Here is a 26,867-nt window from a genome sequence, read left to right as displayed (position 1 = left end):
TAATGTTGTTTTCTTATAATTTTCTTCTCTGGTTTTGGAAAAATAGTTTGGAAGTGTTTCCTCCACCCTTTCCTGGTATATAGTTATAAACTTGTCTACCTTACAGGGTTATTTTGGGAATTAATTGATTGAATATATATGAAAATTCTATAAAATATATGCTATGTGCTATACACACAAATGTTACTATTAACTCATTTTGTTAATGTTATACTAGCATAACATTACTAATATATTAGTATAATATTACTGATACACAGAAGTATTCCATTAAATGAAATTCTATATTCTGACATTTCCAAACTGGCAGCAATATTCTTTCATCTAATTGACATACTTAATCAAAAGACAGTATATTTGGCTCCATGGTAATACAAAAATAAATCTGATATGGTCTACTCTTAATAGAAATTTATAATTATGAATAGACACATTGTGAAATTCAAAATTCATTCTGAAATAGCAAATATATCTCCAATATGGATTTTTATTAATATCTAAATATATTCTAATTCTTGAAACTGGTCGTCTGTGTGAGGAAATTTGTGACAATTATCCATTAACACATCCAGCTCCCTTATCTTTTTACCCTTTTTCATCTTGGAACATAGACTTCATCCTAATTTTGTAGATAACATCCATGTGGTTGAGTATAGACACATCTTATGAAAATATCCTGGGATCATACATATATTCTTTCAAAAACATGATGCTTAAAAGATGGCTTTATTTGAAGACCAATATACATATCCATTTGGGTATACAACCCTCTCTTGTTTCAACAAAATACACTCTTTTATCAGAGATTGTAGAGCAGTTTTCACACACGATGAGAAAGTGGGTGGGGAAATGGATTGTGTTTATACCTAAGCATCTGAAATGAAAATATATGTTTACTGGTCTGAAGTTATTTCTTCACTTAATTCACCTTTGAGTCAATTAGCAATCTTTCTCACTCCACTAAGGGCACCAGAAGGAGGAGGAAGGAATCTTCCAGAGCTCAAATGGGGTTTGAGATAGATAAAAAAGGGACTTGGGGTGCTATTTTCATCAATGGGGGATATGATCCGCTCCCATCTGTGATCCTTGCCACAGAAGATATAGACTTGGAGTTGTTTGTCCTCGTTCTTCATCTTATCTTATGCTTTATAACTATATTAAAAATAAAATCCTTTCACCCAATTCCATGCTGGGGATCAGTTTATTTACATTACAACACAGCTGTTATTGGAGAAAACTGTTGGCTTCATAATTGGAAGATCGTCTGATTTCTACCACATTGCTTCCATGTTTCGTCTTTCCCTGCAGGATGTCGTATTTGGAAGTGATTTGTTCCAGCCTCGTAGAACAGTCCTGAAGTATTGGCTGAGCATCACGGCGACTGAGTGCTCAGGGTGCAAGGGTGAGCCACAACATTCACTGCCCACGTTCTCCATGTGTCAGTCCCTTAGGGAGACAGACAGTTGTTGAAGGCGCAATTTCAAGGTAGATGGGGATCTGAAGGGAAAGGAACCCATTTCTTTTTTAAAAAAATTTTTAATTGATTTTATTTTTAAAATACATGACAGTGGAATACATTACAATTCTTATTACACATATGGAGCACAATTTTTCATATCTCTGTATATAAAGTATGTTCTTGTCAATTCATGTCTTCATACATTTCTATGAAAGCTTATTATTCCTGAGACCTTTAGGGATTAAAAAACACTCTCAAGAATTTGTTTTTCAGCATGGTACTGGTACCAAAACAGGCGTGTGGACCAATGGTACAGAATAGAGGACACAGAAACCAATCCACAAAACTACAACTATCTTATATTTGATAAAGGGGCTAAAAGCATGCAATGGAGGAAGGATAGCATCTTCAACAAATGGTGCTGGGAAAACTGGAAATCCATATGCAACAAAATGAAACTGAATCCCTTTCTCTCGCCATGCACAAAAGTGAATTCAAAATGGATCAAGGAACTTGATATCAAATCAGAGACGCGCCGTCTGATAGAAGAAAAAGTTGGCTACGATCTACAGTCGGTGGGGTCGGGCTCCAAATTCCTCAATAGGACACCCATAGCACAAAAGTTAATAACTAGAATCAACAAATGGGACTTACTGAAACTAAGAAGTTTTTTCTCAGCAAAAGAAACAATAAGAGAGGTAAATAGGGAGCCTACATCCTGGGAACAAATCTTTACTCCTCACACTTCAGATAGAGCCCTAATATCCAGAGTATACAAAGAACTCAAAAAATTAGACAATAAGAGAACAAACAACCCAATCAACAAATGGGCCAAGGACCTGAACAGACACTTCACAGAGGAGGACATACAGTCAATCAACAAGTACATGAAAAAATGCTCAACATCTCTAGCTGTCAGAGAAATGCAAATCAAAACCACCCTAAGATACCATCTCACTCCAGTAAGATTGGCAGCCATTAGGAAGTCAAACAACAACAAGTGCTGGCGAGGATGTGGGGAAAAGGGTACACTTGTACATTGCTGGTGGGACTGCAGATTGGTGCAGCCAATTTGGAAAGCAGTATGGAGATTTCTTGGAAAGCTGGGAATGGAGCCACCATTTGACCCAGCTATTCCCCTTCTTGGTCTATTCCCTAAAGACCTAAAAAGAGCATGCTACAGGGACACTGCTACATCGATGTTCATAGCAGCACAGTTCACAATAGCAAGACTGTGGAACCAACCTAGATGCCCTTCAATAGACGAATGGATAAAAAAAATGTGGCATTTATACACAATGGAGTATTACTCTGCATTAAAAAATGACAAAATCATAGAATTTACAGGGAAATGGATGGCATTAGAGCAGATTATGCTAAGTGAAGCTAGCCAATCCCTAAAAAACAAATGCCAAATGTCTTCTTTGATATAAGGAAAGTAACTAAGAACAGAGTAGGGACGAAGAACAGGAGAAGAAGATTAACATTTAACAGGGATGAGAGGTGGGAGGGAAAGGGAGAGAGAAGGTAAATTGCACGGTAATGGAAGGAGACCCTCAGGGTTATACAGTGGAGGGGGTAGAGAGAGAGGAGGGGAGGGGAGGGGAGAGGTGGGGAGGGGGGAGGGTGGATGATGGGAAAGGCAGCGGAGCACAACAGACACTAGTATGGCAATTTGTAAATCAATGGATGTGTAACTGATGTGAATCTGCAATCTGTGTATGGGGTGAAGGTGGGAGTTCATAACCCACTAGAATCAAAGTGTGGAATATGATATGTCAAGAAATTTGTAATGTTTTGAACAACCCACAATAAAAAATTAAAAAAAAAAAAGAAAAAAAAGAAGAATTTGTTTTTACATGGCTTTGATCTTATCTCATTTTGCCTTTTACAAAAATGAATGCTGTTTAGAATGTCACAATTTTCGAGTAAAGACTTGAGATCAGCTGGTGAGATGATCAAGAGATAGGGAAAATTCAAAGAGAAGCAGTAATCAGCACATTTCTGAACTTTCCTTTAATGTTAGAAGAGGCAAGGAAATCTTAGGGTACTAAGATTAGAGAAAGAAACACAAGAGGAAGGAGATGTTTTAAAGAAATTATAAGAAAACAGAAAAAGGTTTTCCAGGTAGATAGGCCTTTTCTTTGATTCATTTGTCCCTAGCGTCTTTGCTGGGAATGCACGTGCATGCGCGCACACATAAGTTTGCAGATTCCTTGTAGTTCTATTGATTGGCTCAAACTCGTAGACCTATGACCATCTCTTTAATCTTTCCAACATGCGGAAGAATTGCTGGGCACAGAGACACAGTATGGAGTTTGATTTTTCCCTAGCCATTTACTTTGAGCATTTCTCCCTAACTCTATTCTTAGTTTCTTAACTCTAAGAGGAGCCAATAATAGTCTAAGGACTTGTTTTTTTATGATGAAAATGAAATCAGATCAAATCCTTTGTAAAAAAGTGTCCAAGTGAACATGATACTGTGATTATGAGTCAAGAAGCAGTGTCAACTCCTTTTTCAATGCCAAAGGAAGCATCAGGTGAAGTGGCAAAGGACCTGGGGTGCAGATGCAGAAAGAGAATCAGGAAATAAAGTTTTGCTCCATAGTGTTTCTTGTTATATATATATATATATATATATATATATATATATATATGATCGATCTATCTATCTATCTATCTATCTATCTATATCTCCATCTCCATCTCCATCTCTATCCCTATCTCTATCTCTCTATCTTAGTTATATCTTCTCATTTCCTAGAATGGGGATTGGGTTGAAAACAAATTGGGATTAATCTAAACCATCTTTCTTCAATAGATACTGTAATATAGGCAAATAGAGAAGGAAAATGTTTCAGATATTCAATAGAATAGACCTTTCTAGCTTTTTAACACATTCTAGAGGCAAAATTTACACACATCTAAATTTAAATACTATCTAACTCTTCCTTAGATTCTCTAAGGGGTTTGCATGTTATCTATTTGTTGATACAAGGTAAATAAAAATATACACTTAAAGTAATTTAAAGAAGACATATTGGGCTGGGGCTGTGGATCAGTGGTAGAGTGATTGCCTAAGTGTGCAATGCCTTGGGTTCAGTGCCAACACCATGGGAAAAAAAACAGAAAGAAAGAAAACTTTTCCTACTTAATTGTACATTTTTTTTTAATATTTAGAAAGGAATATACAAATTAGTGATAATGTGGAAAATGGAGAAATTAAGGAAATGTCAGATTAGGTGACAGGGTAGATCAGTGGTATCAGTTGTCAACGTGAGGTCTGAGAACAAGTTCTTAAAAATTATTCTTTCTTTATTTTTAATTCCCAGATAAAATTGTGTATATTTATGGTGTACAACATGATGCTTTTAAATCTGTTTACATATGGAATAGCTAATTGAAGTTAATTAAAATATGTATTACTTCACATTCCATTTATTTGTAATGAGAACACTTAAAATCTACTCTCCGAGCAATTTTCAAGTATGCAAGTCATTGTCACTAACTATGGCCAACATGGTGTAAGTGGGTCTCTTGAGCTCATCCAGTTGATTCTTCTTGCTTAATAGAAATTTTCTATCCATTGCCACCATCTCCACAATCCTCCCTCCCCTTGTTCCCAGCCTCTGGTGACCACTGTTTACTCTCTGCTTCTCTGAGTTCGACTTTATTTGATTCCACAGATTAGTGATATCATGCAGTGTTTGCTTTTCTGTGAAAATAACCTGGCTTATTTCACTTAACATAATATCCTTCAGCTTCGTCCATGTTGTTGCAGATGACAGAATCTCCCCTTTAAAGGCTAGACAGTATTTCATTGTGTATATACATCACATTTTCTTTATCTATCCATTCATTGGAGGACACTCAGTTTGATTCCACTACTTGGGTATTGTGAACCATGCTGCAGACTTGGGAGGGCAGATATCTCTTTGACATACCGGTTTCCCATCCGTTGGCTGTATGCTCTGTAGTGGTATTGCTGGGTCATATGGCAGTTCTACAGCAGGTCATATGTAGTATTCCAGTTCTATATAGAGGTTCACCAAAAAAAAAAAAAAAAAGATGTACTAATTTACATTCCCACCAACAGTAGACAAGTGTTCCTTTTTTTCCCTACACCTTCCTCCACACTTGAAAAATTTTTTTTTTGTTTTTTGATAAGCCATTCTAACAGGTGAGAAGTGATATCTCACTGTAGTTTTAATTTGCTTTCCCTGATGATTGGTGATGTTGATCACTTTTTCATATACCTGTTGGCTATTTGTATGTCTAAACTTTTGAGAAATGTCTTCAGATCCTTTGCTCATTTTAAAATTGGGTTATTCATTTTCAGAACAAGTTTGTGAGGAAAGATGATGAGCACTTTTTTCGCCTTCTTTTTATTTGTTTAGGAAACTATGCTACATGGTGTTGAAGGATGGTCAGTGGGCAATTTGCTCTGGAGCTTGTTTTGTGATTGTGATTCAAATGTAGATTTAGACATATAGGTATTAGTGATAGTTAAATAAAATGTCGTATGAGAAGGTGAAAACATGAGTAGGAGACCAGGGAACACCAGTATTAAAAGGATTAAAAGAGATGAGGGAGCAAGGAGTCTGAGACGGAAGAATGTTTGAAAGAAGACTGAGAGAAAGTTGGATCCCGAATATTAAGGGAATATTAAGATGGGATCCTCGAGGTTAGGAGGAAAGGAATGGAATGTGCCACTGAATGGAGAAGACAATGCCTGGCAGTTTTGATATGAATATCTCAGTTCAGCTGAGCTAATGTCCACTTGCAGGTCATGAAGAACTGTGTACATGGTGAGAACTGGAGACTTCTTTCACGGAGCTTGATTGGAAAAGTTAAAAAATGAGCAATGAATAAAGGAGATCTAAGGACTTTTTAAAAAGGTGGGTGGAACTTAAGAATGATTATGGGTTGAAGGGGAAGAGCAGAGAGGGATTACATAGGGGACAGAGAAGAACAATAAACATGCCTTCTCTGAAGAACTGAGAGGAGGGTAGCTCCCAAACATGGTGGAGGGACTGGGTTTCAAAAGAAAGAGTGGCAGGTATATTTGTGAGTTGACTTTGTGTTGCTGTGACCAAAATACCTGACAAGAACTAGTTAAAGGAGGGAAAGCTTATTTTGACTCACACTTTCAGGGAATTCAGCTCATAGCCAGAGGCTCCAAGGAAACCTCATGGCAGAAGGGTGTGGTGGAGGAAAGCCACTCAGTTCATAATAACCAGAAAGTAGAGAGAAAGAGGTGAAGGGGCTGGGGCACGCCCCCTGTGACCTACTTCCTCCAAATAGGTTTCGCCTTTCAGTAGTTCTTTCAGCTATCACCATATTAATCCATTTAATGGAATAATCCACTGATGTGGTTGAGCCCTCATGATCTAATTATTGCCTAAAAAACCTCACCTGTGAACCTTGGTGCACTGGGAAACCATGCTTTCAACATGTGAGCTTTTGTGGGGCATTCCAGATTCAAACCACAACGTACATAATGAAAATCTCTAACTTCTCTGTGCAGGAAGGTAGGTGGTTGAATGAAAGATGGGTGAAAGCAGAAAGAATTGTTGGTTTGTTTTGTTAGCTAGGTGTCATTATACATCTGTTAGTGAGCTCCTTTTACATCTCAGGTACCGTGCTAAGGATTAAATGGTGGACTCAGCTACTATTGAATGGGGGAAAGACATTGATTCTACTTATGCAAACATATCCAAATTTGTGACAGTAGCAAGGCTATAATGAGAAGTTTTGGGATTTCTGCGGCCACGTAATGGGTAGTTCAAGGCAGTAAGAGAGTTCAGGGAGAGTTCCCCAGAAAGACAGAGAGGGGCTACTAAATACAAAATAGTTTGGTGTTAGTTTTCTTCTTTTTTAGAAATCATGTTGTTTAACAGAGACAACTTATTGTAGCAAACATTGACCTCTTCCTCATATCTGCCTTTACAAAAGTTTCTTCATGTAAGATGACTGGGCGTGTTTGTAGGGGAGTTCCTTTTTTTTTTTTAATCACGTGCATATTTATACTTGTAAACTGAGAGCCACAGGAGACTCTGTGGTCCATTTTTTAATGCCTACCTGCTCTGGAGTTGCAGACATCACACCCACTCATGCCTATTTTAAATTAAAACAAAACAAACAAACAAACTCATACTGTAAAACTGACAACAAATCAAGACATATGCAGATATTGATGCCTTATGAATAATCTAGAAGTTGCAAATGTGTGTTACCTCCCCATTGTGTTATCTCAGAGGCTGGTGCTTTTATGATTCTTTTACAATCCTTCAACATGCATTATTGATTAGTTATATCCCTACTTTCAGGTAAAACTCACCTCAAAGCCACACAAAGTAACAGCTAGTTTTATTAGTTAATATAACTTTTTTCCTATTAAACAGCAAAGATAGACATTGCAAGAAGGAATATTATCTTTTCTTAGGATTTCTGAAGTAAGCATGAAATATGCCTTATTTTTTGTTTGCTATGAAATCCCTATGGCTTTTCAGAAGAAGGCTGACGACTTCTGGATCAGATTTGTAAGTTGAATTAAATGGTAGAAATTTAAATTTGGAACCTTCCTTGAAGTATTTCAGAAAGGATCTGAGCAAACTGTACTGTTGGCTCTTCTTGCCCTGTTCTGGTTTCTTTCCACAATACACTACGCTTTCTTTACAGCCTTCTCTCCTGAAAGTTGCGGAGGCTGCTGGAGAACTATTTCTATTTATGAAGTGACAACTCTTGAGTAGCCCTGTGCTTTCTTCCTTGCAATGGTGAGATCCTGTGGGGACTGTTTGGTTTGTGTGTTTGTTGCCATTTATCAGTGAGGGGTGTGAGGATGCTGACTTGGGAATGTGGTGGTCTTGAAGAGGGATCCTTAGCACAGGGAAAGAGACTAATGCAGTCAGATATCACCATTCACTCACGTCGTTTCTGATGAATGTTTGAAGCAAAGAGCAGGGTGTAGCTTACCAAGAAGACAGGGAATGCAAAACTAGATTCTTCTCATGTTCAATGTAGTTCTGCAAAAAGAGCTTGCACCTTATAGTCTAGTATCTGTGATTTTAATTATAATTTGGCGAAAGATTGCTCTGCTTGGGTGGGGGTGGAGAGTTAAGGATAACAGAAGTGGAAGGTAGAGTTCTAGAACCTTGTTATGGGTCAAATTATATCCTTCTAAAATTCATATGTTGAAGTCCTAACCCCCAGTACCCAAGAAACAGAGCAGGGAGGAAGAGCATGAGAAGAAGATTAACATTAAACAGGGACGAGAGGTGGGAGGGAAAGGGAGAGAGAAGGGAAATTGCATGGAAATGGAAGGAGACCCTCAGAGTTATACAAAAGTACATACAAGAGGAAGTGAGGGGAAGGGGAAAAATAATACAAAGGAGAGAAATGAATTACAGTAGATGGGGTAGAGAGAGAAGATGGGAGGGGAGGGGAGGGGAGGGGGGATAGTAGAGGATAGGAAAGGCAACAGAATACATCAGACACTAGTATGGCAATATGTAAAACAGTGGATGTGTAACTGATGTGATTCTGCCATCTGTATACGGGGTAAAAATGGGAGTTCATAACCCACTTAAAGTAAATGTATGAAATATGATATGTCAAGAGCTTTGTAATGTTTTGAACAACCAATAATAAAAATTTTAAAAAAATCCAAAATTGCCCAGAAGTTAAAAAAAAAAAGTAATTAATTTAAATCAATGAGGTACTGTGGATCCTCATTTAATCCTGCTAGCACCTTGATGTTGGACACTGGTCTTCAGATTTGTGGGAAAATGCATTTCTGTTTTAAAGGCGACCCATTCTGTGGTCTTTGGTGGTAGCCCCAGCAAATGAAAACAACCGTCCATGTGAAATAACATACCCAGGTGGGCGTGAATACAAGCTGGAATTGGTGTCTGCAGGTGAGGGGAGCAGGGGACAGAGGGGAAAAGTTAAATGGGCCTAGGCCTCAACTTGAGGTTGGTGCCGGTTGGATCATGACTTTGAGCAGAGGAGGCGCTTGAGCTGTGTGGTTGGTTTGGGAGGTGGTCGTATGTGCGTGTTCAGGCCTCGGCCCAGGCTGTGCTGGTGACGCTGTAGTCCCCTCCTGGGCTTCCTTCCCTGGCTGTAGCCGTGCCCTCCAGAGGGCCCTTGGAGCGCTTGTGTGGACCTGAGAGGCTTCTGATAGAGGCGCCGGGAGCCATCTCTGGGCCCTAGCCTCTTGACTGTCCAGAAATGAGGGGCGTGCGCTGCCTACTGGACTGCGACCTCAGGTGATTTTGACTCTAAAATCTTATAATTTTAGGAGATTAGTGGAAATAAGTTTGGATGAGAAGATGAAGAGGTGGATTCTTGTTAGAAGGCAGAGAATAAGTTTTAGTGAATAATGAGGAAAGACAGGTACTGAGGGTGTGAGTTGGACTGATGTAGGGAGCTTCCTAGAGTTAGAGGGCAGCAGGGGTCAGAGGGTGGACAGGGAGGTTGGATCCTCTTGATGGTTGTAATGGAGTTTCAAGGACGAGGTTGAATAGAAGTGGTGAAAGAGGGCATCCCTGTCTTGTTCCAGTTTTTAGGGGGGATGCTTTCAATTTTTCTCCATTTAGAATGATGTTGGCCTTGGGTTTAGCACAGATAGCTTTTGCAATGTTGAAGTATGTTCCTACTATTCCTAGTTTTTCTAGTGTTTTGAACATGAAGAGCTGCTATAGTTTGTTGAATGCTTTTTCTGCGTCTATCGAGATAATCATATGAAACCCAATCAACAAATGGGCCAAAGACCTGAACAGACACTTCTCAGAGGAGGACATACAATCAATCAACAAGTACATGAAAAAATGCTCACCATCTCTAGCAGTCAGAGAAATGCAAATCAAAACCACCCTAAGATACCATCTCACTCCAGTAAGATTGGCAGCCATTATGAAGTCAAACAACAACAAGTGCTGGTGAGGATGTGGGGAAAAGGGTACTCTTGTACATTGCTGGTGGGACTGCAAACTGGTGTGGCCAATCTGGAAAACAGTATGGAGACTCCTGGGAAAGCTGGGAATGGAACCACCATTTGACCCAGCTATTGCCCTTCTTGGACTTTTCCCAGAAGACCTTAAAAGAGCGTACTACAGGGATACTGCTACATCGATGTTCATAGCAGCACAATTCACAATTGCTAGACTGTGGAACCAACCCAGATGCCCTTCAATAGATGAATGGATAAAAAAAATGTGGCATTTATACACCATGGAGTATTACGCAGCACTAAAAAATGACAAAATCATAGAATTTGCAGGGAAATGGATGGCACTAGAGCAGATTATGCTTAGTGAAGCTAGCCAATCCCTAAAAAACAAATACCAAATGTCTTCTTTGATATAATGAGAGCAACTAAGAACAGAGCAGGGAGGAAGAGCAGGAAGAAAAGATTAACATTAAACAGATACATGAGGTGGGATGGAAAGGGAGAGAAAAGGGAAATTGCATGGTAATGGAGGGAGACCCTCATTGTTATACAAAATTACATATAAGAGGTTGTGAGGGGAATGGGAAAATAAACAAGGAGAGATATGAATTACAGTGGATGGGGTAGAGAGAGAAGATGGGAGGGGAGGGAGGGGGGATGGTAGAGGATAGGAAAGGTAGCAGAATACAACAGTTACTAATAGGGCATTATGTAAAAATGTGGATGTGTAACCGATGTGATTCTGCAATCTGTATTTGGGGTAAAATTGGGAGTTCATAACCAACTGGAATCTAATGTATGAAATATGATATGTCAAGAGCTTTATAATGTTTTGAACAACCAATAAAAAAAATTAAAAAAAAAAAAAGAGATAATCATATGATTCTTGTCTTTAAGTCTATTGATGTGATGAATTATGTTTATTGATTTCTGGATGTTGAATCAAACTTGCATCCCTATGAACCCCACTTGATTGTGGTGCTCTATTTTCCTGATATGTTTTTGTATATGATTTGCCAGAATTTTATCGAGAATTTTTGCATCTATGTTCATCAGGGATATTGGTCTGAAGTTTTCTTTCCTTGATGTGTCTTTGTCTGGTTTTGGTATCACAGTGATACTAGCTTCATAGGATGAAGGAATACTTTGAGGAATACTTTGAGGAGTATTGGTGTTAATTCTTTTTAGAAAGTCTTATAGAACTTGGCCGAGATTCCATCTGGTCCTGTGCTTTTCTTGGTTGGTAGGCTTTTGATGGCATCTTCTGTTTTCTTGCTTAAAGTTGATCTGTTTAAATTGTGTATGTTTTTCTGAATCAGTTTGGGTAGATCATATGTCTCTAGAAATTTGTTGATGTCTTTGAAATTTTCTATTTTATTTGAGTATAAATTTGTAAAAACATTTCTGTATTTCAGGAATATCTCTAGTGATATTTCCTTTTTCATCATGAATTTTAGTAATTTGAATTTTCTCTCTTTGTTAGTGCAGCTAAACGTTTATCAATTTTATTTAATTTTTCAAGAACAAATTTTGCATTTTGTCAATTTTTTTGAATTGTTTCTTTGGATCTATGTTCATCAAGGATATTGGTCTGAAATTTCATTGATTTCAGCTCTGATTTTAATTATTTCCTATCTTCTTCTGCTTTTGGTGTTGGTTTGTTCTTTTTCTACAGTTTTGAGATGTAATGTTAGGTCACTTATTTGTTGGCTTTTTGTTTTTTTAATAAATGAGCTCAATTCAATGAACTTTCCTCTTAGCAATGCCTTCATAGTGTCCCAGAGATTTTGATAGGTTGTAATGGTGTTCTCATTTACTCCTAAGTATTTTCTTATTTCCTCCTTGATTTCTTCTGCTATCCATTTGTCATTCAATAGCATGTTATTTAATCTCCAGATGTTGGAGTAGCTTCTATTTTTTATTTTATCATTGATTTCTTGTTTCATTCCCTTATGATCTAATAGAATGCCCACTAGTATTTTTATTTTATTTTATTTGCTAAGACTTGTTTTGTGGCATAATAAATGGTCTATTTTAGAGAAGGATCCATGTGCTGCTAAGAAGAAAGTGTATACACTCATTGATGGATAAAATACTCTCTATATGTCCATTAAATATAAATTATTGATTGTATTATTTACTTCCTGTAGTTTTTTTATTTAGTTTTTGTTTGGAAGCTCTATCCAGTGGTGAGAGGGGTATATTAAAGTCATCTAGTATTACTGTGTCATGGTTTATTTGATTGTTGAAGTTGAGAGGAGTTTGTTTGATGTGTGTGGGTTCTCCATCATATGAAGCATATATATTTATGATTGCTATGTCTTGTTGATATATGATTCCGAAAAGCAGTATTAAATGTCATTTTTTATTCCTTTTGACTAATTTTGGCTTGAGGTCCACTTTATCTGATGTCAGGACAGAAACCCCTGTTTGTTTCCACAGTCCACGTGAGTGTTGTGCTTTTTCCCAACCTTTCACCCTCAGTCTGTGGGTGTCTTTGCCTATGAGGTGAGTCTCTTGAAGGCAGCATATTGTTGGGTCTTTTTAAACAATCCAATCTTCCAGTCTATGTCTTTTGATTGATGAGTTTAGGCTATTAACATTCAGGGTTATTATTGAGATATGATTTGTAATACTGGAGATTTTGGTTTATTTTTGTTTTTTAACTTGACTTAGTTTCTTTGATTAACTTTTAAGTTAGTGTAGTTCCTCTCTTGGCTGGTTTCATTGTGTGTGTGTGTGTGTGTTTTCCATTTTCTCCTCCTGGACTATTTTCCTGAGAATGTTCAGTGGGGACCCAGAACTACTGCAGATTTTATGTTTTTAGCCAGTGAGACATCTTTCACATTTTTGTGAAAGATTGTTCTGGAAAGTAAACATGTGTTAATGGATAAATATAAAAAAAAGCTTAAGGCAGAAATACAGGTAGAAGCATAAAGATGGGAGGGCTGATTGATGCTTTTGGAAATGGAGAAATGTACAGGAACAATGCTTCGAAAAGTCACCAATTTGTGGATGCAGTAGCTGACAAGAGAATGCATACAGCTTGTCAGGGAGCCAGGTAGCCTAGAATTGCAGTTGGTCCTTTCTCCTGTAAGAGATGCCTAACCATGTAGCATGAGGTAGAGGACGAGTGGGGAGGCACCAGCCTTAATACTTGTTTACTCATGATTTAAACTCAGACTGATATGGTCTAGAAATGCAGATGAGGCTTTCTTTTTCCAAACTGAAGATAGGGAACTGGGCACAGTGCATGTAATCCCAGTGACTTGGGAGGCCAAGGCAGGAGGATCACAAATTGGAGGCTAGCTTCAGCAATTTAGCGACATCCTATATCAAAATAAAAAATAAAAATGTAGCTCAGAGGTAAAATGCCCCTGGATTCAATCCCTAATTCCAGGGGGAAAAAGGCCCCCAAACTAAAACCAAAAGTACCTGGGAAATTTCCCACACAGATGTTATGAGTCAGAGTGCTGTCTGGAGGTCAACAGAGATATAGGTATGGATTAGATTATGGAATTGGATATGTCTATGTATTGGATGATTTTGGCCTCTTGCTTTTCATGATTTCTGACTTCTGAGCCAGATAATTAACTGTCCTAGATCATGAGTTTCATGAAAGCAAACTTCATTCAGGACATTTGAATATTTTTCATTTTAATTATTTGCTAATGTCTTCGGTCAGGGGCTACATGTTGGGGATGCAAAGGTGCCTGCGATGCTAACCCTTCCCTTAATGATTCATTCTAAATTTACAAGGGTTTTAAATGGCATCACACATAAAATTTAGAATGGGAGTTCAGGGAGGATTCTCAACATGCACAAAGCCTGAAAAAAAAAAATGGCACAAATACTGTCTCCTTGTTCCACGGAGTGAAGCTGCTCATTGGCATGTGTTCTAGGAGCTCATTTTGGAGTAGGGTAGTACTTTAAAAAACATTATGAGATTCCTGCTTTTTTTTTTTTTGGTTTTAGTTATTTTAAAAAGCAATTGTGAGGAAAGAAAAAGAAGGTGAACCATTCTTGCCTTCATTTATTTCCCCAATATTATATCATTTAAAATGGAGTGACTTAGCAGAAAATAAAATAGAAATTTATGGCCTAACGGCTGCCAAACACATATGCCCAGCATCAAAAAGCAGTGTGAAAAGTGTGTCCTATAGCTGTGCTCAGATTCTGGTGGGGACTTAGGAAGATTTCCTGCAGTTGGTGGGCTGATCAACCATGCCTCACTAAAGGGGATAATTATTTACATAGAAGATGATCTACGTTTTTGGGTGTGACAGAATCATAAACAGAAAAATGAAAAAAGATCGAAAGTGATAGGAAACAAATAATTATTAGGCATCTACTAAGTGCCTGATGTCAACTGTGTAAATTCACGAGATGATATCACATTATTCTTACAAACACACAGGCCCATATATTCACATTTGGATGAAAAAACCTGAGATTTGGAGAGAATGTGAGTTTCCCCAAAGTCCCTCAGTTAGCTGAAGGCAGAGAAGGATTTCAATATGCGTCGATGGTCACTCTACCATATCGTGTGGTTACGAGTAAATGAAACAAATAAAGCTCAGGTGGAAGAGGAAGTGGGGAAATGTGGTTTTCTGCCATGGTGAAAACAAGTGTGTGACTCAGAGATTTCTGATGGCAGAATCTAGTGGTTGTGGAGTCACAGTCCACAGCATTTCAGTTATGGGCTTCAAGAGATTTCAACTCAATAATGGAATTTTGAAAAGCCGGAATCTGGAATAGGCATTTCTTCGTGTTGGTATCTACACGTGAGAACAAGGAGGCCTCCCTGGGTGATTTCTGCAGAAATCCCAGGGTCATGGAGTCTCCTTTATTGGGAAGTTATTGATGTAACAAATGCACACACCTCGTATAGGGCAGAAAATCAGAACTCGGCACAGCTCTGAGAATGGAGAGAGTAAATTGCACACAGCACATTTCTTATTCCACTCAAAATGTTCTTGAGCCCTCACTTAGAATCTATTTATGAATGTTCTTCTGATTTACAAATCAACTTGTCATTAGGATTGCTAAGAACAGTAAGAAGTCAGGTCTGACAGGAAAGGATTAGAGAAAAAATAGAACAAGTAGTTTAGCAACCCCAAAATCTCCACCATCAACTTAGAATATGGTCAAAGGGGGATCCTAGGGGTCACTCTTGTACCACACCAAGCAAGAAAGTGGAGTTTTTATTGTTAAGCTAGAGTCACTGATATACAGTTAAGCTAATTCAGGCTACTTTTCCAAGTAGATAGGAGGTTTATAGCACATTTATAACATATTCAGTTATCCAAAGTAACCAGTATGGAAACCTGTCATCGCTTACAGTGATAGGAAGGCAGCCATCTGGAAAACTCATTAGTTATGCAAAATGCTGTACATATTTAGAGGATATTCTATACTCTGGTGCATTATTATTTAACCAGGAACCTTAAGGTCCAATCACCACCTTCACTGGAACGGGGTCGGTGGCCAGGGATGAGAGTCTCCTGTTGGCCTGAAGAAGAAAGACGAGAAAGTCCTTCATTTCAGGAATCACCCAGGGTTCCTACTAGTGGTGGGACTTTGGGGACGCAGGGTGCCTGTGAGGATTGAGATCCTGTCTGTGAGTTTACCCCATGAGTGTGCTCACTCTCCCTCCCACTTCTCCTGCAGTTCGGGGTGGTGGTAAGGGTGGTGGTAAGAAAACCTCTCAGTTGGTTCTTGCTTCCTCTAGTGACCTCAGAACAGCTAACCTTGGAGAACGTGGGCCTGGCCCATGGCCTTCCCGGGTGGTCTCAGCATATATACATTTTGTCTCCAACTACCCACACCAACTCATCCACATAAGCACATGAACACCTTGTCCCAGGTCCTAACGGAGACAGCTGTAACTAAAAATACTATTTCAGTGTGTTAAGCAATCATGCTGACAGGCTTTTGTTTTACTTCCTTATTTTTTCCCTACTCCAGCTATGTTAGAAGTGTCAGAAAGTCTGATAAAAATGCAAAATAAGCCTGACATACAAAAGAGAAAAAAAATTCAAGGAAGGGACTTAGATAATTCGCAAAATAGAGACTTAAAATGATGGAACCAAATTTACTGCTTTATAATTAATAGACATTTAAAATGTTCAGTCAATGTGTGTTTTTTTTCTCTCTCTGTAATGGAAATGTTGACCAAAGTTTCCCAACGCTATCAAATCTCTTTTCAGAAGTTGCAAATGCAAACTTAGGAAGTGAAAATTTCACGCTATGTGTTGCTTTTGACATTTCATTGTCAAAGGGTCCAGAAGACTCTACAGCTTGGACATTCCCTTTTATTTTGGGATCTTGCTACTCTCTGTGAAAGGGGAACCCTCATTCCTAAGCCCAGTAGAGATCTCAATAAGATCTTTGCAAGCTCTCTGTAAAGATGCTACCTAAATCATATTTGCCAGAATTTTCTTTGGTGCTGTTGGAAGTTTGAGGAAATCTCTAGATCCCTAACTAAATAGTATTTTTCAATTCATAAAGCAAAAGACAAATGATTACAAGAAAATCAACTGTGTAAAAATAGTTATTAAAATATAAAACAATTTGTAATATAGTGTTATTTGTGCTTTTTTATTAACACTAAAAAGCATAATCTAGCTGCAAGCCTAGTGACATATGAATGTCAAGGCCAAGTGTAAATTATATTTTGAGATAGTTGCAAACAACCACAGTGTGAGATGAAGACACCAGGGATTTCTGTGGGAAATAAATACATAGATACAGCTAATACCATACAAATATAAATAGTGGTTTGTTGCCACTATTTATATTTGAAAGCAATGCTAAGTTTCATGCAGAGATTAGTGAAAATAAAGATATATTTTTTCCATCTAAATGTACAGATTTCCTGGATTCTGTTTTCAGGCACCTTGAAGGTCTTCATGAATCCCAAATTAAGGACCCCTGGACTAGGATTACTTTTTAGGGGGAGTATAAGGTATTAATTTCTTCATTTATTTACTAATTTTTTAGTACCACCTCCTTGGGGGTACTTAATCTTGAAATGTAGATTAGTGATTTTTAATCTATAGGTCAGGGACTAATTTGAAATCATGATGAAAGCTATAAGAAGACATCATATTAAATTCTGCACAGAATTTCCAGGATCACAGAACTCTCCACCCTCCAGGTCTTAGTAACTAACTCTGGAATATAGAGTAATAAGCATGTCTAAACATATTTTATAAATATTATAACTTATTGTTTGACACGGGCTGAGCACCAGTTAGTTGGATTTAATGCTTCTGGCAAATTCTGCAATTCTAGGCTGCAGATTAAGCTAACCCTTAAATAACCCAGGGAACAGGAAGCCCACTTGCACATTTAGCAAAACACCAGGATAAAAAGTCAAGGTTGGAGGGGTGCTTGGATCACGTATCCTCAACTCTTGTGCCCAAGATTCTCACGACTCATGGAAGATGTCACAGATCCCTGGCTGCACCATTCCACGGCCCCAGGGACGAAAACCCAAATATGCACACTGCCTCCAAATCCCTGACTCTCCACTTCCCTACTGAGCCTGTGCTGGAACATGAGGGGTCAGGGATTACCAGGGTTCATTTAGATTTTGTGGGACCTGAAACTTACACAATTTGGGGTAAGGATCCCTTCTCTAAGAAAAATGATATAAAATGATAAATAGTGAGTTCTAAGAAATAATATTTAAGAGACATGACAGAAACGACAACACATTTCTAGTTTTAAAATGCTGAACAATACTATAAACAGCATATTATCCAGAAAAATAATGTAATTTTAAACTAACACATCCCTAAAATATTTTCACTTTTTGTTGCATGCTTTTTGGTAGCCTCTTCATATCATATTCTGTAGAGAACATGGAAGATAATCCAGTCTTTACTGTAGTTGATGAGAGTTGTTTTTCTTTTTGATCAATTTGTTTAGAAAGACTTGTCTTGGCTTCATAATTTATTACTGGTCATATAAATTCTTATGATTTGTTTCTTATTGTTTTCAACTATAAAGCTTTAAAATTTGGAAGGGTTTTCTCTAAACTTGTTTCTGGGACTGTACCAAACCTTGTTTTGATCCCATCATCCACAGGTTTCCAGGGTTGGGAAATGTGAGATCTGTTCATATTGTAATAGGACCTCTGGGTGTGGGCCACCATGTGACTATTCTGTGTGAATTGGTACCCTGGCAATGTCTACACAAGGGAGAGACTGCAGGAATAATACTAAACAAGTCTACCTCCCTCTCTAGACACACCTGCTCTCAGGACCATAGGCCCCAGTGCACTCCCCAGTGAGTCTCTCTTTTCCTGTCTCCCAGTCTACTCCAAGGGCTGCCTCCACAAGGCTGCCACCATCTGCACACCCCCTCCAAGCAACCCTTTAGTTAGGTTCCTTATGATGCAGGCTCAAGAGAGCAAGGCCCAGATAAAAGGAAGAGAGAGCATTTCATTACAAAATTTTCAAAGTTTGTATTCAATGGGAGTGGATGTTCTCTTCTGGAAAGATCTCATTAATTCCCAATTTTGGGGTATGGTATTGTCATAAGGTCCTAAGAGAAAAAATATCTCAGAACACATTCAATCAGAATGACAAAGCATCACTTGGAACAGTTGGGGATTTATGTTCACAGACAAAAGGGTGCTGAATGCCACAGTGCTGTGGTTAACTGTCCCTCCCACACTCATGTTGAGATTTAATTGCTGTTGTAACAGCACTGAGAGGTAGGACCTTTAAGAGGTGGGTAGGTCATGAGTGCTCTGCCCTCTTAAGCAGATTAATGCTATTTTATTCAGAATGGATTAGTTATCCCAAGAGTGAGTTCCTGCCAAAAAGAATGGGAGAACCTGTGTTCCCTCTGCTTGTGCATGCTCACTTGTCCCTTCTGCCATGTTTTTGATGTAGCACGAAGGCCCTCATCAATGCCAGTGCAATGCTCTTGGACTTCCCAGCCTCCAAAACCCTGAGCCAAATACACTTCTATTGTTTATAAACTACTCAACCTGTAGTATTTGGTTATAGCAACAGAGAATGGACTAAGGCACATGGACCGTGGACTGTGATTACAGTAATTTTAACCTGGAAAATTTAAACAGAACCATGTGCTAATTTCAAGTATAAAACTCTCACCACAGCAAACAGTGGATTATTTGAATTGTAATTTATGTCACTTTCTGGTGTATTCCCCAAGACGATTGACTGCAAAACATATGCTTTGGAAGTGGCTGACTTGACTCCTTTTATGGATTATTGATTATATGATACTTAAATGTGGAGCTGAGTCTAACAAAGATGATTATTTTGGGTTAAGGATAGTTGGTTTGCAGTTCCTTCTTTCAGTGGTCAAGTGTCAAGGCCACTTCTCCATTCGAGCCCCTTCTAGCTCATAATAATAAAACCTCTTCTTTTCAAATGTCAGAATTGTATTTTATTACCTACAAAAGCAGAGTATCTGTTGATGTCATCCAAGGGGCTAAGAAGCATGAAACATCTGCCTCTTCAAAGCCCATGGGAAGTGTGAAGGGTATGTGTTTCACTGAGTGTGATGTGGTGTGTGTGTGTGTGTGTGTGTGTGTGTAGGCGGCTCTATTTTTCTTGCTGAAGGGAAAACAAATCTATATCTTTTAATAGATTCATCTATCACCTATCCACTATCTTATCTGTATCTATCATCTACTAATCAATCAATCATCTATCAATCATCTATCCATCTGCTGGGGATTGAATTCAGAGCCTTCCACATGCTAGGCAAGTGCTCTGCCACTGAGCTACCTCCCCAGTCCTAATACTTATATTTAAATAAATGGAAAATAAATTCTTTCAGAGGCTCAGTTGAGGAATTTTAATAAGTAGGAAAACTCTCTTATGTTTAACCTGAGACTTCCTCTGCTTTGGATTTTACCCACAAAGAGGCCAAACCTGAATTTTATTTTGCATAAAGATAGAGAATATTTGTTCTTTTTTTTTTCTTGAAGGGAATACGAATCCCCCTACATAGGATTGGGAGAAATGCCCTCCTCCGTGCCTGTGAACTTGGAAAGTGAGCTGACTTTCGTTTTAGTTGTTGATAACAATTATACAAACGAGTTTTCATGTTTTAAGTCATAAGCCAACTGATGAATTAAAAAAAAAATTAGGCACAAAATTTAAACTTTGGAAAAATCAATCAGAAGGGTAGAAATTCACGATTTTCTAAAGGGCAGGGGATGGAATTTAAAAGGCTTTGAGCCCTTTCTTTGAATCAAAGTAAGTCCTGCCCTCCAGAATGAAACTGACCAGCGTGGAGCTACCCTGCTTCTCAGTCCTCGGCAGCCCTCTCCCTATTCATCCCCTGTCCTCCATCCTTGGTGGCTGCAGGGCAGGCAACCAACTCAGTAAAGCACCCCTGAGGGCTGATTCCCATAGGCTCTCGAGGCTCACCCTGACACCAGCATTTGAAGGCAAGGGGATTCATGGCCTTTCTGTGAAAGAAACAGCAGTATTCCCTGCGAGCTCTGGGTGGTGTCCTGTGTCAAACAGAAACACTGGCACCTTGGCTTCACTTGCTCATTTGTGTGCATGTGCACACGACACTCCTGTTGGTGACCTTAGTAAAACTGCTCACTCTCCGTGGAAAGATGAAGACCTTTATTGTTTTTCCTCCTTCTCAGGACAACTACTCTGAGTTTCCTTTGACTTCCTCCGACTGGAGTTATTTTTTTCAGTCGACTTTGCCTAGGCACAGTCTGTTTCTTCTATGGACGAATAAAAATGTCCTTTTGATTTGAGTTTATATAATTGACTAATAACTCATGAAATTTTTGTTTGGAAATTGACTAATAACTCATGAAATGTTTGGAAAGTTAAAGTTATACTGCTGGCTTACATTTAGTTTAACTTATTAAGAGGCTGTCTACAAATCAACTCTAAAAGGACATTTTGAGGACAATTTGGGAAATCGTTAAATCAAAGTGGTGTGCATATGAAAGCTCATTAAAATATATCCTGTGATGTGGCCTCAATTTTTTTTCTTAGAAAAAGTTCTTGTATTTCTCTAAAATTGAGTTTGAGGATCCTGCATCTTATAGTTTCCTACCAATGGTGAATTTTTAGTCTTAAACAGTTTTCATGGTGCCATCCACATGGCCTTTTCTTAAAAGAATGTAGAAATGTTGAACAATGAAGTGTTTGAAATAGCCCCAACCCCTGAACCTCAACAATGTTACCAGTTTTATTCCCCAAAGCACTTCTGGGTGTTATGTGCTGGTTTTCAAAGGCAGCGAATGTACATGTGGATTTTCACATTATTCTGCACCCTGGGACCATGTGCTCAGCAACTGAGATAAGAAAAGAATGCTCTCCAGGGCATTCTGCCCATGAGGGTGCTGTCCAAACCCTCACACAGGCCTGATAAAGCAAATGGAATGTCAGGATCTCTGCTTGATGAAAGGATTCAAATATGACATGTCAAACAGCTCCAATATTAGCAATAATCCCCAGCCTTACAGAGCTCTAAGATTAGACACAAAAAAACACACATACAGAACACTTCTTGCCATGTTTCTCATTTTCCAAAATGAACAGAAGAAATGGAGCAGAAAATATATAATGAGTCAAGAGTGGGAATCTGTGGCTTTGGGGATGATGGATGATTTTTGTTTCATTATTTTTTCTCTTTTGCATTTTTCATTTTATACCAATGCAAATGTGTATTTGTAAATATTGAAACAGCTTAATTTTCTCAAGTGGAAAACAGCTGTAGTTACAGATGGGGTCACCTGTAGAGCAAGGACTTGGTGACTGAACTCTGAATGCACTTTGCTCAATACTGTGCACCAACTGACAGGTGCCTGTATCAAATTTGGGTCCAAAAATGTGCCTATGGGAGAGTGGTGAATTGGGAGTCTGCTCCATGAAAGAAGGACCAAACAACTAGAAGTGTAGTGACTTTGAATCTCAGGGCAGAGTGGGGACTGTGTCCTTGTAAACCATGCATTTAGGGCCTGTATCCAATCTATCCCTCCCTTTCGTCAATACTAACACCGAAGACAGTGACATGGGGCCCTCTCAATCTCTTCTATTTCACCTTTACCCTTAGGCCACTGCTGCTGGTATTCATGTTGGCAGCATTTTTTTTTTTTTTTTGAACCTTGGATTGAACCCAGGAACCCAGGGGCATTTAACCACTGAGCTACATCCCCGGCCTGTTTTATTTTTTATTTTGAGATAGGGTCTCAGTAAGTTGCTTAGGGCCTCGCTAAGTTGCTGAGGCTGGCTTTGAACCTGGGATGCCCTGTTGACAGCACTGCATGTGCCACACACTGTATTTTGGTCATGGAGCAGTACAGAGGGGAAGCTTTTCCTGGCTGTGGGTGGTTGATACTAAGAATCTCTCCCCTTGGAGATTATACAGTGAGTGTGCTGGAGCTTTGGGGCTGGCCAAGGGGCTTCCAAGATGGGAGAGAGAAACAGAGGGAAAGGCAAAGTTGAGAAGTGAGTTTTATTTCCAGCACTCTCCCGTCTGGTTTCCATGTTCTTACGGCAGTTGCCCTCCTCTGGTCCCCTCTTCATGTCTGCCCTGCCTGCTCAAAGCTCACAATGACGGGGTTGAGCTCTCTCACTGGAGAGGGCTCCTTGCCCTTTGTCTCCCTTTTCTTCTGTTCTTTCCTTCCCCCTGTGCTTTGCTGTATCCTCATCAACTGTATCACAGCATCTTAAACTCAAAACACTGAATAGTTGGAGAGTCATCAGTTTTGGCTCCTACAGCTGATATTTGGGACCTATTACTTTGTGTCAAGAAAGAGAGTCTAGGTCAGGCTATAGCCAACCAACTTCTAAACGTCTGTGTGCATGGGCAGGGCCGCCTCTGGGCTGACACAGAGAGGTTGGTGAAATGCTAGACACCATCAGAAAGTTCAAGGGCTCTGAGGCATGACAGGTGTGTTGTCTGGGCCCAGGAGCCCTGGACAAGGGGAAAATTTTGCTGCAGTTGTGGTTTAGACATGCACAGACATGACAGATGGATTGAAGGTTCCCCAAGAGGCTGGGCTGAGGGGAGAGCCCAGGCCCCCAGTCAAAGCCAACATGAGCAAAGAAGTCTTGTCGTGTGGGAGCAGGCAGGGCTCCTGGTGCAGAGGCCAGCGACCCAGACGCTTCTCTGCTTTCTGTTCCTCAAGCTATGCTCAAAGGAAAGTGTGTGTCACTGTGGAAAGTCCTCTTCCAAGTAATAATCAGAAAGAGGTGCTTGCTGGGGGCTGTCTGGGGGAGGATGGGGCAGCACAGGCAGCCACCTGTGAGCAGTGGAGTGGCACCTGTCCAAAGGCACACAGGGTCGTCAGAGCAGCAGCGACTGCATGTGCTACACACTGTAAGATGGCAGTAATGACAGCAATTTCACATAGCTCTTGTGAAAATGAGATGAATAATACATGTCCAGGACTGAGCACAGATTAAATTTCAACCAGAGCAAATCCATTTCTGCTGTTACCTCTTATCACTGATGCTTTTGTGAGTTTCCTTCCCCATCAACTTATCTTCTACTTATTTTCGGGTGATTACACAGTTCGGGTTTATGTGGTATGATTAAATGCATTTGGATCTATTTTGTTTCTTAGCGGAGAAATTGCTCTTCAGGATGTATTTTAAAAGGGTTAGTTTAAACCTGCAGTGGGTTGAACTTGAGCAGAGTTTGAAAATTAATTGTGTCACAAAGTTTAATTTTTATTGAATAAAAAAAAGTGGGCACTTATATCACTCTTTGCCTTAGGAAGATTGTGAGACTAACTAATAACCCTTGGGGAGGTTAATAGATTATTGAAAGTGGTAATTTTAGCAGTTTTGAACTCATGTTCCAAGATATAATTGGAATAATTTCCAAGAGACATCAGTCTTTATTTCTTAGGAAATTACAGTGATTAAATTAACTGCAGGCAGCTCCTCTTATTGTTATTTGAAGATAATAGGAGTCTGTTGAGGATTAGTGGGGAGAAGAATGATGCATGTTCTGTTGAAGACTTCACAGTTGAAGTGCTTCCTACCACCCTGCCTTTCCATGGTTTATAATATTTAGGGCATCATCATCATGGATGGGGCGTCCTTTGCTGCATTTAACCTATAACCTAAATCAGATGAAAGATGAGAATAATACTTTTTCTAGGATTAAAGAATAGATCTTTCCTTTAAGGGGGTGCATAATATGCCAATTCAAAAGAAAATAATGTTATACTTGAAGAACTCTGTGAACATTGAAAAGAGAGTTCAGTTCCTTCTCTGGGTGTTTTTCAGGATCCTGTTCCTGCTTCTCTATGAAATTGGATACTGGACAGGACAGTAATGTCACATTCATTGCTCGGGGCTTTTAAATTTCTCTTTCATTCCAAAATGAGCTATTGAAATCACTGAGTGTTAAGAAAATTGTGCACGGATGGAAGAGTAAATGGATCTTGATCTGTCATCTCATTTGAGGCTTTCCGGACGTGGTAAAGTGGATTTTATCAGTGGAAAATTGCATGCTATTTTCTTTAAGATCTTTCCAAACTCAAAGTGATTTAGATAGTAAATCTGAGTCTAATCCTACCCAGATAAGCATCTGCAGTATCCTTCCCTGGACTGGGTGGTATTGCTTTTTAAATTTCAATATTACTGCAAATGTTGTCTGGCTTTTACTCTCTTAGAATCTAGTCCTATAGGACGAGGAGATCTGTTTGTGTCTTTGTAGCTGCAATGTCTACTTAGAGATTCATATTATTGGCTGTGTCTCAAGTTACAAACACAGATTCCCAAATTTTCCTTGACTTGACCTTAAACTAAACAACATTAGGATTGGAAAAGGTTGTTGGGAAGTAGGAAGAAATGATGATGTAAGATCTTTTTTTGGGGAAAAAGGGAGAGCTGGGGTATTGTTAGTTACACCAGGTACAAAGACAAACACAAAGAAAAAGCCAATTACCTGACATTTGATGCAGCTAACACTTTATTTACTTTTGCATTGTTTCTGGTTTAACTATTGTAATTTCAAATTATTATAGTTGGAAAATATTTAGATAGAGCATAATATCATCTTGTAATTTAACACAACAAAATAAGAATGGTTAAGTTCACAAAATCTGGACAATGAGGTGTACAGGTTGCCAAAGAGAAAAAAGATCTAAATTTATTTAGCATTAAAATAGAAGGCTTCTTACTATAGCATGATATTCACAGGGTTTCTATACCTAAATATTGGGCACAGAAATAAACCTGCTCGTTATATGAATTTGTATATATTTCTATTAAAAAAGGAAGGATAATTTAAAAACTACCTACTTCATTGGATGGTAGTAGAAATTAAATATATTCATTCATATTAAAAGCATTTTATAAATTGCAAACTGTGACTAAATTTATTTCATAGAATGCTATTTCTATTTAGTTATTTAGTGATTGAAATGAAATATTAATAGAATACATTATGTGTTTTTTTAAAATGTATGAAGGAAAGGGAAGCATTTCAACATGTGGGTACCTTTGCCCAAAATGTTACTCTAGTTCTAATTGTGAGGGAAAAACTGGACACACCCAGAATGAGGGACATTGTGCAAAGCAACCAGTCTTGACTCTAAAAGATGTCTATTGCCAAAGACAACAAGAAACAATAGACACATCAAAACACAGTTGACTCTCTGCAGCCATATGTTCCACAACCTGGGATCAAAAATATTCAGAAAACAGTGTTCTGTACTGGACATGTACAAACATTTTTTTCTTGTCATGTTCCCTAAACAAAGTAGTATAAGACCTATTTATATAGCATTCATGTTGTAGTGAGTATAATACCAACAGATGATTTAAAGCTATGGAGGACGTCATATGCAAACACTACACCATTTTATAATAAGGGCCTTGAGTATCATGAATTTTGGCATTCTTGGGGGTCCTAGAACCAATCCCCCATGAATACCAAAGGAAGACTCTATGTAAAATTGATGCTACTTGATTGGATCCTGGATTTAAAGTAAAATATAATAAATATTCCAGACCAAAATTTACCTTACTGAGACTATTAGGGAAATTTGCACTGTATATCTGAGGTAATTGTTTTAAAATTTTAAAATTGATTTAAAATTTTTTTTTGATTATGCAGAGCATGGTGGTACATGTCTGCAATCCCAGCAGCTTGGAAGGCTTAGGCAAGTTCAAGGTTAGCCTTGGCAACTTAGTATCCCAAATAAAACATAAAACCATCTGGGGATGTAACTCACTTGTAGAGTGCTTCTGTGCTCAACTCCTGGTACCAAAATGAATAAATAAATACATAAAAATTTCTGATTGTGATCATTATTGTATAACTATGATAGGACAATTTTTCTTAGGAAGGGAGGGATCTTTATATTCACAATCTCAAATGGTCCAGCTATACACACACACACACACATACATACACACACACATACACACAAAGAGTGATAAAGCAAATGTGGTAAAACATTAATGATTTTGA

General features: G+C 38.6%; 1 protein-coding gene across 6 annotated transcripts in view; it reads left to right on the top strand.

Moving 5' to 3' along the window:
- The window catches only part of Ipcef1 (interaction protein for cytohesin exchange factors 1), a 163,211-nt gene that overhangs the window by 30,426 nt on the left and 105,918 nt on the right, over positions 1-26,867 (top strand). For 4 of the 6 annotated variants that reach the window (XM_058583187.1, XM_046456625.2, XM_046456622.2 and 1 more), the window contains exon 2: positions 1,309-1,402. The exons of the other annotated variants lie outside the window; for them this stretch is intronic. The gene's annotated coding sequence lies outside the window, so the exon portion shown is untranslated. The remainder of the gene's footprint in view (positions 1-1,308; positions 1,403-26,867) is intronic. 6 annotated transcript variants of the gene reach the window in all.

The sequence above is a fragment of the Marmota monax genome, unplaced genomic scaffold (genome assembly GCF_021218885.2).
Source record: "Marmota monax isolate L192 unplaced genomic scaffold, Marmota_monax_Labrador192_F-V1.1 WCK01_AAM20220418_F8-fsc00164, whole genome shotgun sequence".
NCBI classification, from domain to species: Eukaryota; Metazoa; Chordata; class Mammalia; order Rodentia; family Sciuridae; genus Marmota; species Marmota monax.
The sequence above is the reverse complement of the archived record's forward strand: the minus strand, read 5'-3'. Positions and strand labels throughout refer to the sequence as shown.